Genomic DNA, 7679 nt, shown 5'->3' with positions numbered 1-7679 from the left:
CATAGGTGTATCTCCCTTGTGTCCCAACACCTGGAATAGCTGTATCTCCCTTCTATTCCCAGTACCTGGCATAGGTGTATCTCCCCTGTGTCCCAACACCTGGAATAGCTGTATCTCCCTTCTATTCCCAGCACCTGGCATAGGTGTATCTCCCCTGTATCCCAGCACCTGGAATAGCTGTATCTCCCTTCTATTCCCAGCACCTGGCATAGGTGTATCTCCCCTGTATCTCAGCACCTGGAATAGCTGTATCTCCCCTGTACCCCAGCACCTGGCATAGGTGTATCTCCCTTCTATTCCCAGTACCTGGCACAGGTGTATTTCCCTTGTGTCCCCAGCACCTGGCATAGGTGTATCTCCCTTCTATTCCCAGCACCTGGCATAGGTGTATCTCCCTTCTATTCCCAGCACCTGGCATAGGTGTATCTCCCCTGTATCCCAGCACCTGGAAATAGGTGTATCTCCCCTGTGTCCCCAGCACCTAGCATAGGTGTATCTCCCCTGTACCCCAGCACCTGGCACAGGTGTATCTCCCTTCTATCCCCAGCACCTGGCATAGGTGTATCTCCCTTCTATCCCCAGCACCTGGCATAGGTGTATCTCCCTTCTATCCCCAGCACCTAGCATAGGTGTATCTCCCTTCTATTCCCAGTACCTGGAATAGGTGTATCTCCCCTGTATCTCAGCACCTGGCATAGGTGTATCTCCCTTCTATCCTCAGTACCTGGAATAGGTGTATCTCCCCTGTATCTCAGCACCTGGCACAGGTGTATCTCCCCTGTACCCCAGCACCTGGCATAGGTGTGTCTCCCTTCTATCCCCAGTACCTGGCACAGGTGTATCTCCCTTCTATTCCCAGCACCTGGCATAGGTGTGTCTTCCTTCTATCCCCAGTACCTGGCACAGGTGCATCTCACCTGTGTCCCAGCACCTGACACGCCCGGGGCCCATATAACTGCATGCATTACTTTCTCGTTGCTGCTGTAACGAACGGTCCCAAACATAATGGTTTCAAACACCACCCACTTATTGCCCCACAGCCGTCTGGGGTCTGACGTCTGGGCACCATGAGGGGGGCTCAGCTGTGTACTCTGCTCAGGGCCCCCAAAGCCAAAATCACGGTGTGGACCAAGGGGCTCTGGGAAGATCTCCTCAAAGCTCATTCAGACTGTTGGCTCACGTCAGCTGCTCAGAAGTCTGTCTTTGGTGCAAGAGGCCGGTGACTGACTGACTGACTGACTGACTGACTGAATGAATGAATGAATGAAGTGGATCCAGGCCTACCCTTGCCTGCCAGGGAGGGGAGGCCAACTCCCCCTATCCCATACATCTTCCAGGCTGGGAGGGTCCACGGGACACGTTAGGGACGCAGCTTCCACCTGGCTCAGGGCCCCAGAACCTGCAGCTGGTGCCCCGCAGAGGGAAAGTGCCCGCAGGTGGGGAAATGGCCTGGCCGATTCTGCTGCCCAAGGGGCCAAGTCTCACTTCGGTTCTAGCCCAGGACAGGTCAGAGGCCCCTCCCCCCTGCCCTCCCTTCTTGCCCCGGCTCCAGACCTATTTGGTGCTGATGAAGAAGCAGGGGAGACGAGGGGTGTCTCTCACTTCCCCTCCACCCCCTGCACGGGCTCTCCCCCCCCTGCTCGGCCAGAGCTGGAGCAAAGGAGGGGGGGCGCTGCTGAGCGCAGAGGTGGGCTCCTGGCGCGTGTCCAGCAGGCCGAGCTCAGCCCTCTAGCCCCAAGCTTCGCCTCAGGCCAGGAGGCTGAGCTGCGGTGGAAAGGCCAGCGGCAGGAGCCAGGAGCCCGTAGCATCCTTTCCCCCTCGCCAAGGGGGGGCCTCCCCCACACTCTGGCCAGGGCCTGTGCCCAAGCTCCCCAATTAGCTTAGCCCCACGCCCGCCCCAAACCCGTGTCCTTCCAGCTCCTGCCTTCACCCCCTCCGGCCTTGAGACAACTCCATTCCCTGCGTCTCCGGCTTCCCAGCGATGGCCACGCAAGTGACTCAGTGCACTGGGCGGTAGGCACATCCCTGGCCCCCCACTAGCAACCCTGGGCAGTCAGCGTGGATGCCTCATTAGTGGGGGGCACGGGTGAATGAGTCCCTGGAGAGAAGCAGTAGGAACCCCTTCCCACCCACCTGCCCCTTGGGGGTGGCCCACGGTGGAAAAGCAGGTCCAGAGCTTCGACAGTGAATTGGAGAGGGGAGGGGGCAGTAAATGGGTGGGAGAGACAAGCAGTGGCCTCCGTAGGCTCCAATCTTGGTGGGCCCAGGGAAACTGCTCAGGGACCCCAGGGGCCCCGAGGCTTCCTGGATGGGCTGGTTGGGCCCCAAGCATTCTTGAGGGGCTCCCCAGCGCCCTGACGCACGCGCGTGCCCAGATGAGCTGCCTTCTCCGAATGTGCCCTTGGCACAGAAACTCGGGCCTACTTCCCAAGGGGAGGGGATGCTGGGTTCCAGGGCAGCCCCGGAGCTGGAAGATTGGGGGCGGCTGGCCATGTGTTCTGCAGAAATTGGCCAATTTATTAATGCCTGCCTCGTAGAGGGTGGACGGCGCTCCCCTGGAATCTTTTTCTAAAGTCGTTGCGTCTGGAAGTCCAGGGCGAACCGGAAGAAGCTACCTGAGCGCAGCGGTTTCGCTGGTGTCCGGGGTCCTCCGGCATAACCAGGAGCCTTCCTGGGACTGGAGTGGGACCCCCTGCAAACTTTGGGCGGATGGATACGGTGTGGGAGCCGCCAGTGGCCTTGTCTGCCAGGGCGGACTACACAGAGAGATGCGTAAAGTTCGCTGGCACCGGGGATGCCGGCGGGAGCCTGAGCCCGGCCGAAGGGAGCGCACGGGCATGGGTCCAGCAGGGCCCGCGGGGACAGCGCCCAGGGCGCACGGCTTGCGCCCCGGAGCCTGGGACCCACTGTCCGCGCCAGGCCGCGCGCATACGAGCTGCTTCCCACCGAAGCTCCCGGCCCAGGGGCCGCTGTCTCCCTAAGAAAAGTCTAAGCCTCCCTCCCTCGCTCGCTGTGGGCGTGAATGTTTCCCTCCTTTCACTTGCGCGTTGTTATTGGAGAGATTTTTGGAGCCCGTTTTCGGATCCAGTTGTTGCCAAAGCTCGAGGTGACCTGTGCGTAAAGGGGAGGCCAATTCGGGGCCCGGGCGCCTGTAGGAAGAAGTTAAAACGCAGTCCTCTGCCCAGGCCCAGTGCCAGAAACCAGAATAAAATCAAAGCGCACCCCTCAGATTTATTCCTGGGGACATTAATTACCCAGAAAACTGCCCCCCTGCGAGTGCTTAATGTATTCATCTGGGGGGGGGGGAGAGGGCTTTCCTGTTTGCCTAGCGGTGGTCTCCAGAAAACGACCCTCCTTTTAGGTGTCCTCCGTGGTCCGCTGCTCGGCTCCCTGAAAAAAAAAAATAATAATAATGTTTTTCTTAAATAAAACATAAAGTTAGGGTCTTGTGATTAAATCTGAAAGGAGAGAGTTGTAATGCCCACCATATGTTCCCAAGTAGATGTGGGGGGGAGGGAGGGAGAGGGGAGAGGGAGAGAAAATTCCACAGAAAGCAAATCACATCCCGCAAACTATATTGTTAATAATGTATTTTTGCATGGAGGGCTATTTTAGAGTCCCCCCCCCCATCCCCGCCTCCGCCCCCACCCCTCACACACACATAAATCCTGGGATTTGTAGCAAAAGTGAGACCCAGTGAAAGAAAAACAACTCTGCATTTTCTGGGCGGGAGCTTGGAGGCTGGGAGGCAGCCCACCCGCTAGCCAGGAGCTCCCAGAGCCTGCCCCGTAGAGACCTCAATTAATATCATAGATGTCGCCCTTGTGGACAGAATCAATGTCATCCATTCAGGAGCTGGATTAACGGAGCCCATTGGCCTCGGATTCGAAACCTGGCTGTTTTGGGTAGATCAATAAAGAATCCAGATGGATGACAAATGCAGGTTTTTACATTGAAATGGGGGGAGTGGGTGCAGAGAGGAAGCCGGCCTGGGAAACGTGTTAAGACATCTGTGAAACGCGGAGCCTCTGATCGATGCCGATAAATGTTTAATGGGCGGGGAGGGCTGGGTTGTGTCAGCGGAAAAAAAAAAAAAAAATGAACCTAACCCCGTCGGTTGTTTTTATTAATAAGAAGGGTGTTTGAGGGGCCAGAGGGAAGGGGCATTCCTGGAAATTTGCTCGCTCTGTTGATGGAGAAATGAGGGTGACCCCAGTTGGGGGCAGGGGTCTGAGTTGACGGGTTTGGGGGACAGGGATCGGGTGGGTGACCCCAGGCCTCTGGGAGCCAATGCAAGCCTGCAATTAAGAGCTCAACACATTCAATTTGATTTAAAGTAAGTACATTTGGGTCAAGAGCAGCTTGATATACTCGGCCGGAGGTACAAACTCCCAGGTGTCCCTTTCAGGAATTAAATAAGCCAAATGTTAAATATTTGCGGAATATCGTATTGTAAATGAGAGAGGGGGAGGGGAACGGGGGTCATCCATTCATTAAAATTTGCCTAATTCACACACAGAAAGTGAGGTTATTTTATAAAATCGGAAAAGCACCCATGTCCGTTTCGTCTCAGCATCCCAAGTCGGCCCCTGGGGTCTGTCTCCCACCTGACGTGCCCCCGTTGGGACCCGGGGCCTTGGTAGCCGGGGGTCAGCTGTGTCCACTGGTTCTCTATCCGTTTCCTGGGGACCCTGCACGGGCCTGGGGTACCCGGACATCCTACTTTAACTACTGTGTCTTGGTCCAGGGGCGGATACGAAAGCTAAGAAATCTTCTGGCTCATTTCTGTCCTGCATGCAGGTGAGGGGGAAAAACCAGGGGAGAGGAGAGAAACCCTTCCCCACCTCCAGCACCCCGTGGCCGGGCCTGCTCTGACCGCTCTGGCCAGCAGGGTGCAGCTGAGAAGGGCGATTCTCACCATTTCCAGCTGCTCTGGACCAGCGTGGCTGAGCCTTCTGGCTCTGCCTGGGTCCCCAGGGGCCGACTGGGAGCTTGCTGGGCCTGGCCGGCAGGACTCTCAGCTGGGCACACTCGGGGTGAGGGGTGCCGAATGCCCCTCGAGCTTGGACACAGCCAACCTGACCTCCAACTCTCCGTGGCGTCGCCTGAGGGAGGGTCTGAAGAATTCAGGGAAAGCGAGCCTGGGCCAGGATGGGGGGACCCGGTGCCTGTGAGCAGTGGCGGAGGGGGGCAGTGCTGGCTTCCGGGGGTGCACCCCTATGGGTGGGCTTCCGAACAGCTCTCCTGAGTGACGATGGTCACTTCTCCCCGAACTGGGTGCTGACTGGTTCAGACAGGCCAGCAGGCGGGGGGGGGGGGGGGGGGGCACTTGGGTCCACAGCTCAGACACCGGGTGCCTCTAAGCTCCAGGAGGGAACGTCTGTTTTAAAACCACCCTGCAGCCTCCGGCTGCCTCCCAGGACCCCTTTTCCTTCCTCCCACGTACGAGCTCTCCTGCCATTTCTTTCTTCTTCTAATTGCATTTTGTCTCTGCGTCTCTTCCCAGCTGGAACATCCCTGGCACTGGCAGGAGCGGTCAGGCCTCAAGGACCCAGGCAGCCCCTGTTGACCCGAGTTTCTGGACCAGCGGGGCTCGTGCAGGGCGACCGACGGGGTCCTCGTTGTGACACCCGGGAGCCTGCAGAGCAGCTGGTGCCGCCCACATGGAAAGGCCCCTTCGCCCCCAGAGACTAGACCCCCTGCATGACGCTCGTCCCCCCTCCCCACCCGCCACTTCTTTCTTTTTGTCACTGGTGTTTTCGGGAAGCAGATTGGCTTCCGGTTCTAGCCACAGACTTTCCAGAAACCCGTCTCCTCTGGAAGGGTTGGCGGCATGCGTCGGAGACATGATGAGATTGTAAAGTGAGGTCCTGCCCCTCTGTCTGGTCCCCCTTCCCTGTAGGAGGAAGGCCCTAGGAGCTCAAACAAGCGCCCCTTCTTCGGAGCCCGGCCAGCCTGTTAGGGTCTGAGCCCTCCCCGCCTGCCTGCCGAGCCCCAGCGGAAAAGTAACATTTCACATGGACCCACCCTGCGGCCTCAGGGAGCGCCTTGAACGAGCAAAAATAAGGGATACGGAGAGTCCTCGCTTCGGCTCAACTATAAAGCGTAACATGCGTGCCTGACATTTCCTGTCTCTGTCTTTAAAAGGGGTCGAGCTAAGGAGCCTTCACGCCCTTGGCCCGGGAGAGGAGGGGGCTGAGGGTCCCCAAAATTTAGAGAGGGAAGCAAGGTAGTGTTTGATTTTGTGAAAACGTCATCTCCCTTCCCCCGGCGAGGCCTTCCAGGCTGAGAGAAGACGCTCCTGGGTGGACTATTTCTTCCAGGATGGGCTGTGTGAAACCCGTTCGTCAACGTTGGGCATTAAAATTGGGACGGCAGCCCTGGCCGGGTAGCTTGGTTGGCTAGGGCATCAGTTGTCCCCGTATGCCAAGGTTCTGGGTTCGATCCCCAGTCAGGGCACATACAAGAATCAAGCAACGATGTTTCAGTAAGCGGAGCCACAAATCGATGTTTTTCTCTCTCCCTCCCTCTCTCTCTAAAAATCAATCTATAAAAAATTAAAATTGGGGCTGCAATGGAAGGGGGGAGGGGACTGTAATTCTCTCCCAGGCTAAAGGGTCTTGAATGTCCGGGGGGCCCATCTGCTGCTCCTTGGAGAGATTCCTGGAGGTGCCCGACCCTGGTCGGAGCAGGGTTCCCCCATGAGTGGAAGTGGGGCCCCGAGGTGGGGGGCAGCCCTGCATGAGGATCTGGCTGGGTGCCTGTTACCTCCCCATGAAGGAACCTCAGGCCTGCCAGGGCCCAGGCTCTATGGGACTCCAGGGTCCCTGGAGGTTTGGGGAGAGGGTGGCTGGGAAGCAGCTTCGGGGCTCGCTCCCAGGTCCCTGGAGATCTGGCCTCTGCGCCTGAGGCTGGAGGCGCGGTGGGATGGGAAAGAGGAACAGGGTCGCTGCCTCTGAGGACCCCAGAAAGTTGCTCTGCTGGCCCAGAGCCACCTCCATCACCGCGCTGTGTCCAGAAAGGCGCATTTCCTCGCTGACGGGCTCCCCAGACTTCATTGGGACCCACGAGAGGCGCCCTGTGGGGTGGCCGCGGTGGGGGGCCACGCGGCCCGGGCAGAGGTTGTCAACGCCTGGGCCGCCACGTGCCCGCACCCCGCGCGCCCTGCGCACCCGGCTCCGCGCGCGCCTCGGGCGCTTCCCCCGCCGACCCGCGGCGGTGGCCTGAATAATGCATTAGGGGCTATTTGTAATTCCGTGTGATATCCGCGCGCCTCGGCTTTGATTAGGGGGCCGCGGCGACAAAGACCTGTTTGTTAAGTGGCGGGGGCGTCTTCGCCTTTCAAGTCCGAGGGAGGCTGCGGTCCCCAAATCCCCCGGCTCGGTCCGCAGCACGCGGGGCAGAGCAGCCGGGACCGCGCGGAGAGGCGCCGGCGCAGCGTCCCGGGAGGAAGAACCGAGGGCGGGCGGGGTAGAAATAAACCGGCAGCGAGACGGAGAGGAGAGGAGAGGAGAGGAGGGAGGGAGGAAAAGCGTCCATCCGTTCCTTCAATTCCTCTCCGCTCCTCCCCTTCCCCCGCCTCCGGAGCAGGACACCCCCTTCCCCAGATCAAAGAACCCCCCCTGTGAACCCGACCCCAGGTCCCGAGGATTCCGGAGAAACCTTCCCGTCTCCTTCGC

This window comes from Miniopterus schreibersii (genome assembly GCF_964146895.1).
Source record: "Miniopterus schreibersii genome assembly, chromosome: X".
NCBI lineage: Eukaryota > Metazoa > Chordata > Mammalia > Chiroptera > Miniopteridae > Miniopterus > Miniopterus schreibersii.
This window is presented reverse-complemented; position numbering follows the sequence as displayed.